The following is a 20,457-nucleotide window of genomic DNA, read 5'->3' as shown; positions in this document are numbered from 1 at the left end:
GTCCAAATCAATTATTATATCCGTTGTTTGTTCTTTTGATTTCATCTGTTTCCTCTGAATTTGTATTAACACCTTTGAAAGAAATCTGCAAGTTGACTGCGTATTTACGGACTTTAGTAAAGAATGTGTGCTTCTAAGAAAATTGGACGTAATGAAAAGAATATCCTTGGATTTTATAACATTTAAGTGACAGATATTACAGTGTTGTTTTTAAATACAATCGTTCATGTAATTTTTATGCATTTCTGCTGTTCCACAAGGAAGCCATCTTGGTCCACTGTTATTTGTTTTATTTAAAAAATAACCTTCCTTCCTTACACTGATGATGTGCACATATTTCGAACAACAACATTCTTAAATCACTATGAAGAGCTTCAAAACGACCTTAAAAAGCTATGAGAGTGGTGTTATATCATCATTTCTCTTTGTACGATGAATATCTTTTAAATCCGACGTACATTTTCTGCACTATAAATTATTTTTGACCGAAAATTCACGTTCGTATATTCATGACGTTTTTTTTTTTTCGTCGTCCTAGCTCAAGAAACAGTAAAGATATCGACTTGAAATAAATTTTGTTATACAGATAATAAAACAGAAAGATGCAGAAAGGACTCCTAAAAAATTGAATTTGTGGTTTTTGTAATACATTAATTTAAACAAATTTGAAAATTTTGGTTAACCCATCAACAAATAAATTATAATTATTATTTTTGGAAAATATTCCAATTAACTGAAAAGAAAAATATTTGTCACCTTGACAATCTTACGAACAAAAAATGATTTTATGTCCAAAATAATGTTGTGCAACGAAGGATAACGGTTTTAAGATCTGGTAAAATATTACGAAAAATCGAATTGACAGTTTTTTTTACAAAAAAAACCTATAAAAACAATACTAAAACTTGGTAATAATTTACTTTCGACTCGAATATCTTTAAAAAATTAAAAATATTGTTTTCAAAGTTTTATTATTTCACAGAAAATATTGTTTTTGACAATCAGTAATTATTGTATAAGAACCCAACGTCCTGTTAGATTGTTAAGAAATGCTACTAAAATTGGTAAAAATTGGGTTTCGACTAAAAATCTCGTTAACAAAACTGAATTTTGAAATAAAACTTTTTCATTATATTAAAAACATTGTTGGCAGTTTTTAAAATTTTAAGAATAATTCAACTGAGAACTTTTTAAATACAAAGCGAAAACCTAAAAAATTTTAACCAAGACAAATCGACAGACGGGAAGTGAAGTTATCAATGTGGGTAGCATCCCGAACTCTTTTTTAGAACTGTCCTTAATTATGGTTACATTAAACGATAGATATTAATGTACTAGAATGTGTCCAAAATAGATTACTTAGGTTTGCCATAAATTTGTTTACATGGTCCAATAGAGAATTGGTTACATATTACTCTGATAGTCTTAAACTTATTGGACTCCCTTCACGTTTTTGGATTTTTTTCTATTTTATTTAAAAGTCGTCGTTCTGCCTTAGAAACCAAACAATACTTTTTCAAAGGATTTACTTATCCTAAAAAAATGTAAAATAATTTTACAAAAACTTTGTTGTTGCAATTAAAAACAACGATTATACTGTCAAGCCTAAACTATGTTTTCCTCAAAGATAAAACTTTGCAGGCATAACATCAACAATATAAAATCATAAATTCTTTGAATTTTGTTTTATATCATACCCAAAAGCAAAAAGGAATACCAACACCAAAATATATTTATAATAAATTAAAACATTAAATTTCACATTCGTACGAACGAAGAGTGTAATTTATCGAAAAAGAAAAACACCATCATACGCTGTCGTATATGAAGTTCAATACAAGAATGGAATATTGTGTTTGAAAAAGGAAAGTGGTACTGCGCGCACGACAACCATTATCACAGTCAGACAACAATTTCCCTTCCACAATGCTCATATGGTTTTAGCTCTCCATAAGCCACATCGTCAACGTTGCCGCCGCGCATGTTGTGTTCGCTGTGCCGCGGTATGTGGTGCGGCAAAATATGTGTTTACACTCTGTGAGTTGTTGACTTACCAGTGTCTTGAGTCTCGAGTCTTAAGTCTTGACTAGCAAGAAGTATGTACTCTCGTATCTATGGTTTCCCCGCAAAACCAATTCCATCAAAACCAAATACCATACAATGGAAACTAGTTCTTTTCTTCATTTCTTTTTTGGACGAGACCCGAGAGCTGAGACTTGTCGTCGTTATTATCATTATCATTTTTATTTTATTTTTATTGTTATTACGTTTATGTTTTTGCAGGAAAATATTTGTACGTATTAATATTTTTGTCATGGCTGCGCGTATGAGAAGTTATGTCTAGAAGACCGAAGAAAAAAAATTCTTAAGCCTTTTACCCAGAGACCAACCTACCAACCAAACAACCCATCAAAGAAAAGTGTGTCATTTTGAGTGGTTTTAGGTGTTCTTAGCCGAATTGTGTTGTGTTGTGACCTTAAATCCGATACAATCCCCTCCGAAATGCCAATTGGTATGAACCTTAATTGGAATGTGACTACATGATGTGATGGCGAACTTCCTTTTGGCGAGCTAAACTATGTTGAGTTGAGTATCTTGTTTTGCCATTTGGTGGTGAATTTAAATTAATTTTTAATCCGTCGAAACTCTTTTGGTCTAAAAACTACTACGAACTGCTGCCTGTGCCTCTTACCTGCCTATAAGGAGCTCCAATTGTGGGGTGATGAGTGGTTTGGTCAAATTTGTGGTGTGCACCACGAACTGATGTCTGGCTTAAGACCAATTTATATAGAACGTTATGGTCTGCTAAGTTTCGACTTTTCGTTTATTTTTATTTTTGTTGTTGCTGTTTTATTTCCTCCCTAGAGTTTGCTAGCTTTTTGGTTTGGTTATGCTCGCTTTTTACGGTGGTGATGACCTATTTTTTGTTAAATTATTTCAAATGGATTGGAGAAATTGTTGTGGCCTATTCTTTATAGATACGATACTGTGATAACGGTTTCAGAGCTGTGGTTTTTGGCTTCATGCACAATAATTCTTATAACTACATTTATCGATATAATGTAATTATGTGTGGTTAGCCGGTTTGTAAAGTTGGTAGGAAGGTGCATTGCACTATGTTTCAGTAAAACAAAATTAAAATTCTAAAATTAACTACCTCACAGCACACCTCTCGTCTTCTTCTTGGTCTTCATACGATGGTATGCCGTTTTGTTGATGATGTCTTGATTAACGAAATTCGTAAGACTGATAAATGAATTGTTTATTGTTAATTAAATATACCGAAGTGATGGTTTTTATGGTCTTGCTGCAAGTGTTTTGTTCGTTGATCTTGGGTTTGTCCAATCTGACTTTTTCTGTGATTTTTCGAGTTTCTAGATTTCTCCCAAGTCTTTAAGAGGATGGAAGTGCATATAGTGTTTATTTTAAATTGCATTTCGTAAGATAGATAAAGATTTAAAGAGGAATATTCAATTAAGCTGAATTACAATCTTGATGTGATTATGTTTTGTAACAATAAGAGAAAATTGTGTTCATTTTTTAACTGAACAAATTAAGATACAATTTGCTTTTTTGTATTTAGTGTGAATTCAGATTCAGATTGACAGAAGATTAAGATAAACAAAAACAAATACGTTAGAAGTTAACAACTCAAAGCCATCCAATGCTTATTTGTAAGAGACATAGTTGCTTGGCACGTACCAAATAAATAGTATTCCAAAACTTATCGCAAGGATTTTTGACATAGTTTTCAAAGCAATGGATGCTGATATTTTGCTGGGATGAATCCACGTATTATTTTCATAATCCCTCACTCCTCATATTTATTCAAAACTTTATGTTTAATGAATTTGATTCAAATTTCTAACAATATTTTTAAAATTAACTTTTAAGAAAACTGATTATAATACAATGTATACTTTGTAAGCTTTGAAATGCTGAGAAACTAGCCTTTTGATGAAATGAGAGCGAATTTCAATACCTAGATCGAATCTTATTAAATGTGGCAAACATTTTCATAGACCAACTTAAAATTTTGCAGTTTAGAACTTTGCCAAAAATGTTAATAAAATAAAATGCACGACTGGGTCGCACGAACTTGCTCCTGTATGCTAAGAGTATGTATAAGAAAGTACTTATATAAGATTTTAAAATATTCCTGTAAAATAAATTTGTCTTCAAACATATAAACGCCATTTGATTTGTCTCAAAAAACTCCGCGCGATCTTTGAATATGAAAACCATAGTACTCTCATGAGCCGAAATTATTAGGGCGACCAGATACCGAGTCGTTGGCGTTAGTATCGAAAGTGGAGAAATTCAGGGGGAGCGAGAAAAAAATATTATTTCCATTCCCATAAGCAGCCAGCAGAATAAGAGAGATAATTAATTTTCGACCCAAAAAGTCTACACTTGTATATGTTTTCACATAAAGAGCTTCCATATGAAAGTTCATGAATTTGTTTTTGTTTTATTTATATCAATGCACTTTATATAACAAACAAAATGGCTTAATATTGTATCACTTGGCGTGCTTAGCTTTATGCAGATAGATAGATAAGGACATGTTTATAATGATAATGAAGGAATGTTATTGGTGGCTAGAAGGTACATACTACATTCCTTCTTAAGTTTTCAGCGCAAACATGGAGTTATTACGTTCAGTCTATTTTTTTCACTAAAGTTTTAAAAAACAAGCATACGAACAAGTACAAGAAATTGCTGTTCATGTGTTGCTTACAGTCAGGCTCTTGTGCGTTTTGGATTTTAGTTAAGAAGTGACACGTAAGCAGTAGTTGTAGAAGTTGTACGTAATACCTTTATAAATAGGTACAATGTGTATGCGTTGAAAAAGTGATTCTAATAGAAAATACATAATATACTCTTTCTGGCCAGTTTCTTTAACTTGTAGGTACTAAGTACTATTTTTTTATTTAGGCGAAGGCCAGTAAATCATGATGTGTGAATCAACCTTATTCGTAAAGAATAATATTTTAAAATCACATATACAAAGTTACCAAGGTAATATTTCTTGATAGACTCTTTAAAATAGATTGTTGATTAAATATATCATACAAATGTGTACCAAATGCATTAATTTGGATGAAAGATAGGAATGTAATTACAATTTTGTCAAAATAATGCGCTCTTTCGGGCTCATGCACAGTTAAAATAATTTAAAAAAAAATATTTTAAGATTCAAAATTTTACCTGAAAAATATGTTTGTCTTCAAAAATTTAAATGCCATTTTATTTATCAAAAAACAGTTGATTTTTTAAATTTTTATTTTGAAAATCGTTAGAGCGGTTTTTTTTTAAATTAATTTTTTATATATAAAATTTTCCAATTTTGCTCTAAAAATATTTTTGGAATGCAGTTGTTTAGTGATTGTAAATAAACGTCTTACATTTGAATTTCGTAAAAAATTGTTGACCCGTTTTTGAGATATAGAATTTTGAAAAATAAAAATTCAATATTTTTTAAAAAATCCAAACAATTAAAAATTGCATTTTTGTAAATCAATTATTGTTAAGGCAATATAGGAGCTTATTCAGAAAAAAAAATTATTAAAATCAGTTCATAAGTTGCTGAGAAAATTAAAAAACAAAATAACGGTTCTATGAGCGGTACCTTTCCTGAGCAATACAAAAATATGGTTTTCTTATAGAAAGAAGCCAAGTTAAAAAATAAAATTTTAGAGAAAATTAAAAAAAAATCTATCGGTTTGTTTTTGAGAAAATTCGAATTTTCGTTTTTTTACAAAAAAAATTGTATGGGGGCCACTGTTAGTTTTGATCTTATAAAAAAATGAAAAAAAACTCCTAACGCGAATTTGCTCAAAACCTTAACTTCCAAGTTTGAACTCAATCGACCCAATGGTTTAGGCTGTAGGAGCGTGGACAGACAGACAAAACCGACCGGCCGGAATCGCGGGACCCACTTTTTTCGACTTCTCTAACATCGTAATATCATGTTTGATTAAAATCTCGAGTTCGAAATTTTGCACGAATGCAAAACTTGCCATATAGTTCCTATATGTCGCAAGTAAAAAGAGGCTGGGATACGACCACACTGATAACTTTTCATCCCGTATGTCCACTTGGTTTTCTTAAAAGTTTGAAGGTTTTCGTGTTTAGTTAAAAAAGTTGTCAGTTGAATTATTATAAAAAAAAACAAATTACCAACAATATTAAAAGAATTTCTTAAAAATTTGTATTTCTTTTATATATAAACGGACTTTTGGATTTTTACAAGAAAATACTATTTTATTCGACAGAAAACAATATTTCCTGTGACATAAAATAAGTTTGAATTCAATATTTTTGATTTTCGAAAAGTTATTTGAGCAGAAAATCTATTTTCACTAATTATACAAGTTTTTTTTAAGAAAACGGTCAATTCATTATAAATGATAAAATTAGTTTAAAGCCAAAATCTCGAAGTTTTGAAATAATATTTGAGTCGAAAATTAATTTTTATCAACTTTTCTTATTTGTATTGAGTTTTTAGTTTTTTGTAAGAAAACTATCGACACAATTTTTCTCAAAATTGTACCTAATGTTATTTTTCGTTGTGCACAAAATTGTTTTGGGGATAAAATCATTTTAGTTCGTAATGTTTAGGGTTAACCAAAACTTGCACCTTTTTTTAAATTGCTATATTCTGCATCTTTCTGTATTATAATCTGTATAACAAAACTTATTTGAAGTCGATATCTCTACTGATTCTTGAACTAAACGTCCTGACGGACGTACAGATGTACGGACGTACGTGCGCACGCATGCAAAGACATATCTAAAAAGAGGCTGGGATGCGACCCACACTGATAACTTCCCATCCCGTCTGTCGATTTGTCTTGCTTAAAAGTTTGTCTATATGTACTCGTATCAATTTTTACCAAATTTGCGTACTATTTTTTGTTTTTTATGAAAAAACGGACTGTTGGATTTTTATATAAAAATTACTGAATATCAAAAACAATATTTTCTGTGAAATAAAATAAGTTTCAAGCCAATATTTTTAAGTTTTGAAAAGCTTTTTGAGTCGAAAGTAAATTTTTACAAAGTTTTAGTATTGTTTTTTTTAGAGTTTTATTTTTTGTAAAAAAAACTGTCAATTCGATTTTTTAAAAATTTTACCAAATGTTGAAAACAATATTTCTTATGAGATAAAATTACTTTGAAGCCAATATTTAAAATTTTAAAGAGATATTTGAGTCGAAAATCAATTTTTACCAACTTTTATAATTTTTTTTTAGGTTTTTATTTTTTGAAAAAAAACTGTCAATTTGATTTTTTTCAAACTTTAGTAGTATGTTGAAAACAATATTTTTTGAAAGATAAAAGTAAATTAAAGCCAATATCTCAAAGTTTTGAAAAGATATTCGAGTCGAAAATCAATTTTTACCAAATTTTATAAATTTTTTTCTTAGGTTTTTATTTTTTGTAAAAAAACTATACATTCAATTTTTCTCAACATTTTTCTAAATATTGAAAACAATATTTTTTATAAGATAAAATAAGCTTGAATCCTAAATTTCAAGTTTTTGAAAAGATATTTGAATCGATATTCAATTTTTACGAACTTTGAGTAATGTTTTTTTTTAGATTTTTATTTTTTATAAAAAAAAACTGTCAATTCGATTTTTCTCAAAATTTGTCCTTATGTTCAAAACAATATTTTTTATAAGAAAAAATTAGTAAGAACCTATTATCTCAAAGTTTTCAAAAGATATTTGAGTCGAATATTATTTTTTACAAACTTTTGTTGATATTTTTTTCGGTTTTTAAATTTTTGTACAAAAACTGTCAAATCGATTTTTTTCAAACTTTAATTGAATGTTGACAACAAGATTTTTTGAAAGATAAAAGTAAATTTAAGCCAAAATCTCAAAGTTTTGAAAAGATATTTGAGTCGAAAATCAATTTTTACCAACTTTTATACATTTTTTTTTAGGTTTTTTTTTTTTGTTATAAAAAATGTCAATTCAATTTTTCTCAAAATTTTATCAGATGTCAAAAACATTATTTTTCGTTGTACAAAATTGTTTTAGAGATGAAATCATATTTCAGTCGTAAAATTTTGGAGGTGACAAATTTTTTTTTTCAGTTTTATTGATTTTAAAAAAAAACCGTTACATTTATTTTTTTCAAAAAATATTCCTGTTTAGTATTACAATACAATCTATTATATAAAATTTAATTCAAGTCTCTATCGTATTTGGTTCGTAAGATATTTAGGGTTAACCAAAATGTTCACCTTTTTTTCAAACTGCTATGGTAAAAAAACCACCCACGCAATTTTCTTGAGAGCCCTTTCTGCATCTTTCTGCCTTATTATCTGTATAACAAAATCTATTTAAAGTCGATATCTCTTCTGGTTCTTGAGCTATGGACGACGAAAAAAACGTCGCGAACGTACGGACGTACAAACGTACGTACACACGCACGCACAGACATCTTTCTAAAAATCTTTTATTTCGACTCTAGGGACCTTGAAACGTCAATAAATGTCAAAATTTTCATTTCGACACATCGGATCGATTACAATAACTTTCTATGGGAAGTTAATAAATTATTCAGTTACGTAGATAAATTATTATTGTTTATTCAAATCACATTCAATATTTTATTTTAAAAAAACATCAATAGAGCGCTCAAAATCTTTTACATCTGCAAATTTATTGAAAAATGTACAAGCTCGTGTTATTGATTAATTGATGCCATAATTAGTCAAATGAAATGGGATGTACAAAAAATATAATTTAAAAAGCAATTGTAAAGGTGGACAATCATAGGATTAGTTATAAACATCACACCCAAAAGATTTTAAAGAGTAAATGCTTTTAGATTCAAGAATTTTTACGTCAATTAAACCACATTGAGCTTTATATCAGGGCAACGACATGCCCCATTTTAGTTGTTAAAAAGAACAACTCGTAAATCGTTTTTGAAATTTTAGTGTTTAATGACATATTTTAAAGTCGTTAGAAATTCTTATTCAAAATCCAAGCATAGAGTTGCCTTTAGAGATAACGTAATCTTCATCCGTTCTTTAATTTAATTTTGCATCAAATATAACTTTTTAATACTTATGGTTATAGATTTCATGAAGCATATTGCTAAATATGGTATAATCATTAATAATAGGGACAGATAATCTTGAATAAGATAGAACATTACATTTCCTTATATTTAAACATATAATCGAGCAGTTTATTAAAATCATGTTTCAAATTCAAGAAACTGCAAGATATTTTATTGGTATATAGATTTTAGCATCATCCGCAAAGATTAAGCTTACTTACTTACTTAAGGTGGCACTACAGTCCGGGGCGGACCTAGGCCTCAACCAACAAGCGTCTCCAGCCAGCTCGGTCCCTAGCTAGATGTCTCCAGTTTCGCACGCCAAGTTGGTTGAGGTTCTCTCCCACCTGGGTGCGCCACCTGAGTCGCGGTCTTCCTCTACTGCGCCGTCCCTCGGGATTGGATTCGAAGACCTTCCGGGCTGGAGCGTTGATGTCCATCCGCTCTACATGACCTAGCCATCTAAGCCGTTGAACTTTAATTCTGCTAACTAGGTTAGTGTATCTTCTCCATTCTCCATCTATGCGTACGGGACCAAAAATCACCCGAAAAATTTTTCTCTCGAAGCAGCCTAAGACGCTCTCATCTTTCTTTGACAGGTTCCAGGCCTCAGCGCCATAAATGAGAACCGGGATGATGAGTTTCTTATAGATGGTGATTTTACATGCTCGAGAGAGGAATTTACTCTCAATTACCTTCTAAGTCCAAAGAAGCAGCGATTTGCAAGAGTTATTCTTCGTTTGATTTCAGCGCTGGTGTCGTTGTCTGCATTAATAGCGCTGCCTAGGTAGACAAAGTTCTTAACTACCTCAAAGTTATAGCTGTCCATGTTGACGTTTTGTCCAAGACGTCGTCGTTCAGTGTCCTTTTTTGATGACAGCATATACTTGGTCTTGCCCTCATTGACCACTAAACCCATCTTCTTCGCTTCCGTCGCAATGCTCAAAAACGCTCCACTGACATCACGCTTTGATCTTCCAATTATGTCAATATCATCTGCGTATCCGAGTAGTTGGATGGACCTTTGGAAGATTGTGCCTCTAGTGTTGACGGTTGAGTTTTGCACAATACTTTCCAGAACGATGTTGAAGAAGTCGCATGACAGTGCATCGCCTTGTCTAAAACCTTTTTTGACATCAAATGCATCGGTAAGATCTTTTCCGACCTTGATAGAGCAGCGTGCATTCTCCATCGTCATTCTGCACAAACGCATAAGTTTGACAGGGATGCCAAAACTAGACATTGCTCGGTAGAGCTCTTCCCTATAGATGCTGTCATACGCGGCTTTAAAATCGATAAAGAGATGGTGTGTATCGATTTGAAGCTCCTTGGTTTTTTCCAAGATCTGCAGTAGTGTGAATATTTGGTCGATAGTGGACTTTCCTGGTCTAAAGCCACAATGATAAGGGCTAATCAGGTTGTTGACGAATGGCTTCAGACGTTCACATAATACGGCAGAGAGGATCTTATATGCAATGTTAATGCAATTAGCCGTATCAGTTTCGAGAAGAGGCATACTAAAACTGTTATTAAACTACCTTATTTTGGAGAAAAAAAACAGTCTTCTCTAAACGTGTATTTAAATATAAATTAGTTTTTGCTGAAATATCGGACTCTATAGTAGGATTTATTACTAATTAATTTGATTGAAAGAATGATGTGAAATAATTATAAATAATTTTTGGATCACTATTTTGTTATAATTTATAGCAGATGGGATTACAAAGGATTTCCTCTCAAAAAATATTTAGATTTTTTTTTAAATTTTCGATGCAATATTTTAGATATATTACCATTCTAAAATTTAATCAGATTTTCATACTCACGGTGTAAACTAGGATTGTCTTTACTTTTACAATACTTTTTTGTGATAATATTTTTTAATCGAGAGAGACTCTTGCAGAACCTGGGGGCTTACCATTCTTCTTAATCTGTTTAACCGGTACAAATTAGAAAAGTCATTATACAAAACATTCAGAAAGTTTATATAGTTACCAGCTACACCTTGACAACACGTAATTTATCTCCCTCAATATTACTCAGATAAATATTAATAATAACATATTCATCTTTTTTAAAATCGTGTCGATAGTTGTTCTGTGCAATAAATTTTATTAAAAGAGATACAAATCAATAAAAATATTCAAAGCATTATGGTGTACATAATTTGTTTCACTATTATGGGAAATGAAGGATACATTTCAATTGTAAGCTTTAGTATAAGAAAATTCTGCTTGACTTGACTCCTTTTCTGTTAATTTGTCTGGCTACTATTCGGAAAGTTGTGTTGTTAATTTTGGAGTTCCCCCGGATAGTCACTTGGGTCCATTTCTTTTCATATCATCTATAAATTATCATCACTTTTAAAAGTACTTTAGCAGCCTTTTTGACTACCATAAGCTTTAAGTTTATCTTAACGCTTTCTGAAATTATTTATTGTAAAATATCGACAATATTTGTTGTCTATTTTAAGTACAATTTTAAAACGGTGATTCTGTTTGTAGATATCAAGAATCAAATTCACACAAATGAGTTTCATACCTTTTTAATTGTCCTCTATATTCAAAGAAAAAATAAAATAAAATAAAATAAAATAAAATAAAATGCAGATATTCAAAAAACTTTTTTAATCTTTCTCGTGGCTTTTTAAAAAAAAATAAAAAGAATGAAAGCTACGAATAACTTTTTATGCATAGAAAGATAAGATTGTATTGATTTTTGATTTCGTTGGATTTAGACCTTATTTTTGAAAAAAAAAAATATTTTTTTTTCAAAATATCTGTATGTATTTTGTAAGATCCTATGCTTAACATTCCATCTTTCTTTTTATGCAATTTTTGTTTTCTTGTTTTTGTAGACATTTTTAAATAAATAAAACAAGACATAATAAACACCATATAATATATCCCTATTATTAATAATTTCCGAAAGCAACTCTTACAAAGCCCAAACCAAGTTTTTAGCAAATCCATAAGTCAATACTTCAAAAATTGTAACATTTATCCTGATAATTGCAAAGCCATTCATTTAAGTCGTGACTGTGTGATAATGACTGCATTCTTATAATATGCAAGCAAATTGTTCAATTCATTTAAATTCCCATGGTCAAGTCGTCGCAGCACTGTTGTTGTCAAAATTCATCTCCACAGAAAAGTAAAATATTTGATCACGCGCAAAAGAATTCACTTTCACTTTTTTGTTCCTGTCTCAGGCTAAAGTCTCACAAAAAAGTTAAAAAAAGAAAAACATAAATGCTCATGGGTTTCACTATTGTTTCGTTTTTTTTTTGTATTTTTATTTTTTGGTGTTTTGTTTTGTGGTTTTTATTGTAAACACTTTAGGACCGCAGACGGTCACCTCCAATCTGAACCTCAATTAAATTCAAATCTTGTTGGCTTCTTAACAACGTCAACAGATCATATCAGACGCCACTGTCAAAGCCACTGCCACACCGATGCCGCCAACGCTAAGTTAAAGAAAAAAAAAAGACCTAACTTGGTTTTGACCCCATTATTATGCCGGTGGATAAGCCAAGTTAACTGAAGCTGAAATAAATATTGACCGCACCAAACATCGGCGCAGCAGCAGTGGGAACGTGTTGGAATGTTTAAACGGTAGTGGTAGTGGGAACTGCTAGCTTTCATATGAAAAATGGTTAAAAAAGACTTCGTATTTTCTTAAGATTACCTACCTAATCGTCGAGAGGTGGTTGACACAGAGCGTAAAATCCGCAAGTTGTGTTGAGTGTTAAGTTATTCGATTAGGTATTTATTTTTTGGATATAATTTATGTTTGTGTATCTCTTTTTTTTTACTTTAAACTTAGTCATCTTTGTTTAGCAAATTTATGTTTCTTTTTTTTTTTGTAAAATTTCACTTTTTAAGGTGCGTAAAGACTTTTAAATGATGATTGTCACGCAAATTAAAAACCAGTTAAGGAAAAAATAACATTTAACTTCCTATGATGGTGTAAGGTGGAATATTTTAACCATTGTATGATGAATAATTTCACAAAGAAAGAAAATTTTAAACTTTAACCAAATGTTTCTCAAAGCTCGCACGTCAGGTCTTTTGTTTGATTAATGACGAAGATTATTTTTTACCTTAGGGTAGGGCCAAATAATAATAAAACTTCCTTAAAGGAGTGATAATTGTTGTAAAAGAAAGATCTAACCCACTTTTATCAAGTCAGTCAACCACCTGTTGACATTTCATAATTTGTGTTTACACAAAATCACAATCCATTGCCAACTAAAACGCCTTTGACCGAGCATGAAATTGAACTTGACTTTCAGTTGACGAACAACAAAAGTTGAGGAGATCTATTTCGTGGCCACTGATGCTGAACCGTTATTGCATGATTTTCATATTTTTACAATCATTTTCCTTGTTTGAATTTTATATTCATTCAAGTTTGTCGAGAAGAGAAGTTGATGCACTTTCAACAAGAGCATACAAATCCAGTACACAAAAAAGTCATTAATAAATCCAGATCATTTGCAAGTAAACTATAAACTTGATATGCAAGTGTTTCCAATGCGGTTATTTTTGCTTCTCGTCACCTTTACACTCATTATATACAAAGAATGAACGATCTTCTTAGGTCTCCAATTACGTAATATTGAAAATCGCACGCAAAGATATCTCAAACCACATTAACAACAACAACACCGACAACAGTAAGTCATTTGTAATAAGGTGATGTTGCTGCTGACTTCTTCGTTGTATATACAAAAAAGTTCAACTGCAACGCATTTCCATCCGTCCAATGTTAAACCACAAAAGCACTGAACGCCATCATCATACCAAGCCTCTTAAGAGATGGCAACTGGCGACAGCCTTCCGCCAACTAATTCACTACCATCTACCATCACTTCTTTATTCAGTCGAGCAACCGGCCGACCGACAACTGACACGATGGGAAAATCAAGTTCAAGAGTTGTCCATCACAGAGTCGCGTTGTTTATTATCCCCCGCGTCAGGTTTCTTGAATGTACATAAATATCTACTTTTATATTTATACAGAGTACAGCAAGTGCACTCAAGTGCTTCCAATGTTATACCTAAATATATCTATACAGTCTAAATGGCTCGACGACGAGTTGTTGTTGTTGTTAGTCTGCAGCGACCAAACTAGGGAACTAGGTCAGATTTTAGGAAACTTGTTTTCTCTTTACGTTTTATTATCTGATATGGTAATAGTACGCAAACGATATCTACAACTTCAAGTTGCAAATAAAAGTATCTCGAATCGATAGATAGATTTAATGCAACATGTATCTAGGTATCTATAACATGTTAAATTGGGTATTGAGTGTGATGTGATGTTGTATTTTAGTTCATTAGTTGAACGAGTAGATGGTGTTGTATTTGAAAGACACATTTTCTTATACAAAGTTGTCTTAATGTAGATGGGATTAATTCTGACATATTTAGTTTATGTTGAGCAACTTTTTGTCATCGTCAACTAATTTAGTTTTTACTTATTTTTTCTTTCAGATATTTATAGAGTGGATAAACCTGATATTTGGTACACCCCTAACTAAAAGGTAAGTCTATATAATCTGAGTGTTAAATGTTAAATAAAAAGACGTATACTGAAAAAGGAGTTGAATTGGCAACATTGTTTTCTTAGATAAACAATTTGACAAGTTTTGGTTGTTTTGAGATTAATATCTCAATTGATCGCGAGCTTAATTTGAAATACGTCTTTATTGAATGTTCGAGGAAAACCTTAGGCAGTAATGATAACTTACTTGTTTAAGTACAAAAGTTACTGTTTGATTATTATTTATTCTTAATTTTTCCAAATAGTTAAAGGTGTTGCAAAATGTTGCTTTTTATTTAAAGCATGTCATAGATTTTACCCAGTAGTTCTGACAGAAATTTCCACTAGGGAGGACTGGATGGAAAACAGGATTATAAAAACAAATCATGTTTCTGTCTTTAGGGTTGGTTCCAAAGTGAATTAGGGTGCTGGTATCTTTTGATATAATCCTTCCCACAAGAATGTCGGAAATGAAAAGGCAAACAAATTGACCAAAAACAGATTAATGCTTGATCCAAGGCGTATGGTATCAATGACTTACAAGCCACTAGATCAAGATAGTTTAATTGAAACTGTAAAACTCCGCTATTGAAACTTACAGGATTTCGCGGAATATATGCCCAAATATTTCTAAAAATTAAACAGAATTCCTCTTGGAACAAGGCAGGCCTCAGTTATTCTTATCGATAGTTATTATAACAACACATTGCGCAACCACATGAATATATGTATTAGGTAATCAAGTTATCTCATAAATGTAAATGTTGTGAGAATGAGGAGACGGAGAAAGATATTTTCCGTTTTCAATGCAAATACCCAAGCTTAAACAAAAGAAAAATGAAATAAATAAAAAGTTCCTATTAGTGCCAGGACAGCTTTTCAATCAATTCCCTTCATACCAGTATAATCTAGAACAGAGATAAAAGTTATCTGAATGTTAATATTCGTATTACCATTATTGAATTCAAAAACATTCATTTTGTTAACTTCGTAAAGAATTCATGGTTCTCGGCGAATTCTTGCACAGGAATTATATTTCGAATATGGAGGTTAATTTGAAAAGTTATCCGAAACAATTCTCTAGTTTTATTAATTCTAAAAGGAAATCAATTGGCATTCCAACTACGATGAATTTTAGAGGGGATAATTCTACAGACATTATTTAAACTCTTGATCTTTTTGCTCAATTTTTTGAAACAATTTACTCAACTTCACAAGGAAACTTTTATTTTCTTTCAGATATTACCCCTAAAGTAGATATTGGCTTAATACACTTAAAATTATCTGAAGTATTAAATGGTCTTCAGAATCTTAAACCCAATCACATTTCTGGTGTCGATGGCATTCATACTTTTGTCTTGCAAATTATATTCAACTTATCTTTATCGTCCGGAATATTTTTGGACAAATGGAAATCTTCTTTCTGATCCCAATTTATAAGTCTGGTTCGAAAAATAATGTTGAACATTACAGAGGCATTTCTTAGCTGTCCACAATTCCTAAATTGCTTGAAAGTTTAGTAATGACCAAACTGGATTTTTTTGTAAAAGAACATGAGAAATCTCGCATGTTTTCGTTATTAATTGTATAGAAAGTCAAAATCAAGTAGACGCTATCTACATGGATCTTAGTAAGGCATTTTATTCTGTATGCCACAACATACTGCTTCGTAAGCTTCATAACTTGGGGATTCTCTCTAATCTCCATCAGCAGATTTCAACTTTTTCAACTGATAGGGTACAATAAGTAAAACTTGACAACCAAACCTCCAAATAGACCTCGATCATTTATCACACTAGTGTTTGATTAACTATTTTAAACCTAATGTCAAGATATGCTTCGCTATCTCTGTCTCTATGAAACTTTCAACTTATGAGTTTGCGTATTCTCTTGATCGTATCCCTCTTCAGAGAACTGCTACAGTACAGAATTTGGGTGTCTCCTTTGATTCCCAGTTTATATTTGTTCCGCACATGGATGCTAATGTCGCTAAGGCCAACTTTATGATTGGTTTCATTAAAAGAAACTCAACTGACTTTTCGGATCCATATAAGTTTACATCTCTATATACATAACTCATTAGTTAGATCATTACTTGAGTATGCTGATGTCATATGGAATCCTTTCAAACAAACATTTTCGGATAGAATTGATAGAGTTCAGAATCGTTTCACAAAATATGTGTTTTGTAAAATGCGCTGCAATTTTTTCCAGATTCTCAAGCTCGACGTAATATTCTGGGTCTAAAATCTTGAAAAGCCATTCACTAGGCCCTAATTCTCAAAAGGACTGTTGCACCACCTAATTTATTTATATAAAGTATCCTAACTTTCTATTGTTAATTAAGAGAAAGATACCTTCTCTTTCAACCTAAGCATAGGACAAACTTTGGAATGAATGAACCAGTTTCAAGGTCGACAAGGGAGTTCAACAAAGTAATTAGTCATATCGACATAGCATGGCCTAGAAACAAATTCAAATTGATTTGTATTATCTATTTAAAAAAAAATTAATCATGAATTGTAAATTACTTATTTTTTGTGTATACCTATATATTTATTTTTGTTTGCATTTGCTGAGCCTGTAGCTCGCAGATTAAACAAATAAATAAAATAGTTATGTTAAGCGTTGGGTTGAGATCTAATTTAAGTACTTTAGATGTCACCCTATATGCTAGAAATTCAGTTTGAAAAAGACTGTAAAGTTGAGAACCAAAAAGACTTAGAGTCATTTATAGACTTTATATTAATTTTACCTCTCAGTTATATCTAAGTCTTTCTTTATTTCTAAGAGTCTACTCGCCTATGTATTAAATAATCAAGGTTTGCGTGTCCCCCAATTAGCGGATATAAGTCCATACATAATAATCTTTCAATCTTCATTAATCTCAAGGCTTGAGTTTAATTCTTGTAACAGTATAATTGATATGACTTTTGAACATAAGATAAAAACAACCACTTATTTATGCTACTCTCTAGTTTATTCTCCTAGGCAACCATTCCTTATCAACATTTTTCTTTTTTCATCGCTGGATTATAATTCAAATGTTTCCACTTATCATGATAAACATGATGGTGGCCTTTATTTCCTGTCAAATTAAAACAAACGGATGAAATAAGCTTTCATAAAAGAAATTATATAAACATTATATGTTGCATCTATTTGATAAAATTTCGTTTCCTACTTTTATAATTAGCTAAACGATTGTTTAAAGTTATTAATAAAAATGTTCACTGCATCCATAACAAAAGCTGCTTTAAAAATTGATAGCTTAAAAAATTAACTGCTAATATAAACATTTGTTTTTTTTTCTTCTGAAATGCTCATAGCAAATTTCCTAACCACTTAAAAGAAGAAAAAAAAAATAGAAATCATTATTATCAAACAATTTGATTCAAACAAAAGAGCTGAGCAGCAAACCATCAGCTTTCTTTATAAATCATCTATTAACTTCTGGTAAATTATTGTTTATAATTTATTTCTCTCAATCTTCAGGCTGACTTTAATTGTTCGTTTGTTTGTTTATAAAAGAAATTTTAAATAATATTGTTAAGAAAATTACTCGCTTAATGACAGCCGATTATCGTGATGCCTTGAAATCTTAACGTGATAGTAATTTCAAATTTCATATTACAATAACCGAATGTCTTTTTTTGTTATTGTTAAATTGTATCTCTTTTCTTTCATCTTGTCTTATGTGTGGCTTTGTTGTTTATGATTTTTCCTTTATTCATTTGCAACTTCTGTTGAAAGACCTATCTATCCATCAACATCACTGCTTTTATACATATATCTTCAACAATATAAATCGAAAACGATAAATTGAAAACACTGGATACAAAGAAGTTGTACACTTTATATGAAGTTTATTCGATCAATGTGAGCTTGTCCATCGCCAATGCGTTGAGTAAAGCTTCCTGTGTCATCCCTCTCTCGAAGCTACATCATCACTTATGGACGGTTTGCTCGACAGTGTGCGGCTAGTTCAATGGCTTGCCACATCAGTATCTAGTCTTTCAACAACATTATCATCTTCAACAACAACAACAAGGACGACACTACCGATAAGTTCTTAAGTGTGTAAGTTTAAGCGAGATAGATGTACATATAAATTAAGAAGAAACGATAGAAAATTTGCAACATCCGTAGTTCAATCGCGATAAATACAACATATGATGGTGCATCAAGCATCATCACAGGAAGCTGCCACAGGAAAACCTTATTTCTGCACAATAAACACACTTTTGCTTTATAATAACAGCAGCAGCTTCATGCCATCATCATGCGGATTGTTTCAAGACATCAGTCGATAATGATGAAAACGAAGATGAAGATAAATTTTACAAACTTGGATTATTGGATGGATTGTTGTAAATGATGGTCATTAATTATTTATATGGCTTTCGTTTGCCATAATTATGTATAGTGCGGTCTTGATGGTTGGGCAGTGTGACTTACTGTCTGCGATTGCGGCGCAGAGTGGCCGGCGGCGGCAGGCCACATCATCACAGTTTTAGTGTGTTATTGAAGTAAGTGCTTATGAAGCTATTTAGGTTTTACTTTCATCATCGCCATCATCATCGCACCATTCCATCTCTATTCTTACCTGGTGTATAAACACCGACTGTCATTCCACCGCTCACCGCCACACCACCGCCGCTGAAGCAATACTAGCAGTCGTGAAGATGGCACATAAAGAAGTCTCCTTATGAGGGTTTTATTGTTTGCGCTGTGAGAATGCATCAAATATCGACAAATTGCTGCAGATTTTACACAGTTATTGATGATGACTTCTTTTTTCTTCATTTTAATTTGATCGTGTCTGCTTTTGGTAGAGTTGTGATATTATTTTAAGTGTGATTTGCCATGGAACAGTGGGCGGTAATTACTATAGTAAATAGCGGATATTTCAATTCAATACTATCTACAAACTTTATGAATGGCGCATCACGAATATTGTGATGATGATGGTGGTGAAGTAATTGATGTCTTAACAAAATTCGTCAATATTATGAACGACAATTAGCAAGGATTTTCAAAATCGTGAAACTTTCACATTAAAGGGAATTCTATCAGGAACGAGTAAATTTTTTCAGTATTTTTAGGAGAAATTTGAAAAGAAAAGTTAATCGTGACTTTTAATATATTGAATAATACAGATGCCATATGGCCGGTGAATACTTGAAGGAATCACAACGAAATAGTAAGTACTCATAAATTGATATTTTCTTTGATCCCAGAAGGATAGTTTTAGAGAAAGTAATGCTAAAATAAGACCGCTGGTTGTGATCGATTAGAGATGGTGAAATAACGAAACTTTTTGACACTTTGATAGCACGTTTCGTGACTTGCATTTTCACTATTTGAACGATCTTTTGTTTTATCGAATAGATTATATGTAGACCTAAAGAGACTGTTCTAGTCAGCCCAAAATAAGACAATGAAGTCCGACTTTTCAGAAAACATCCAGATTTATGTAGCAAAACGTTTACTCACTTCAAAAAACACACTTTCATTTTTACTAAACCAAGGAGTTTAATATTCTGATATATTTATTACTAAGATCTAAGTGCTCACCTCTCGCTCAAGTTCTCACTCTTCTGCAGTGTTTCATTTGAATAGTCGATGAAGTACAAACAATTTGCTATTAGACAATATACAGTATATGAATACAAACTATGATTCAATGGGTGGGAACCACACCTATTATAAATAGAAAATGAATTATTAAATTGTATTCCAGTTTTACTACAAGGCCTACTAAGCAGCACAAGAAATGAGAAATCTAATTCGACTTTCAACAAATTCAATGCGTTGTCCGAC

The 20,457-nt window shown here is 31.4% G+C and overlaps 1 protein-coding gene across 1 annotated transcript in view; it reads left to right on the top strand.

Annotated features, from left to right (window-relative positions):
* Window positions 1–20,457, top strand: part of LOC129942082 (uncharacterized) — a 47,552-nt gene that overhangs the window by 5,605 nt on the left and 21,490 nt on the right. The window contains exon 2 of the mRNA XM_056050882.1: window positions 14,586–14,635. The gene's annotated coding sequence lies outside the window, so the exon portion shown is untranslated. The remainder of the gene's footprint in view (window positions 1–14,585; window positions 14,636–20,457) is intronic.

Source organism: Eupeodes corollae, chromosome 1 (genome assembly GCF_945859685.1).
Source record: "Eupeodes corollae chromosome 1, idEupCoro1.1, whole genome shotgun sequence".
Taxonomy (NCBI): Eukaryota; Metazoa; Arthropoda; class Insecta; order Diptera; family Syrphidae; genus Eupeodes; species Eupeodes corollae.
This window is presented reverse-complemented; position numbering and strand designations above follow the sequence as displayed.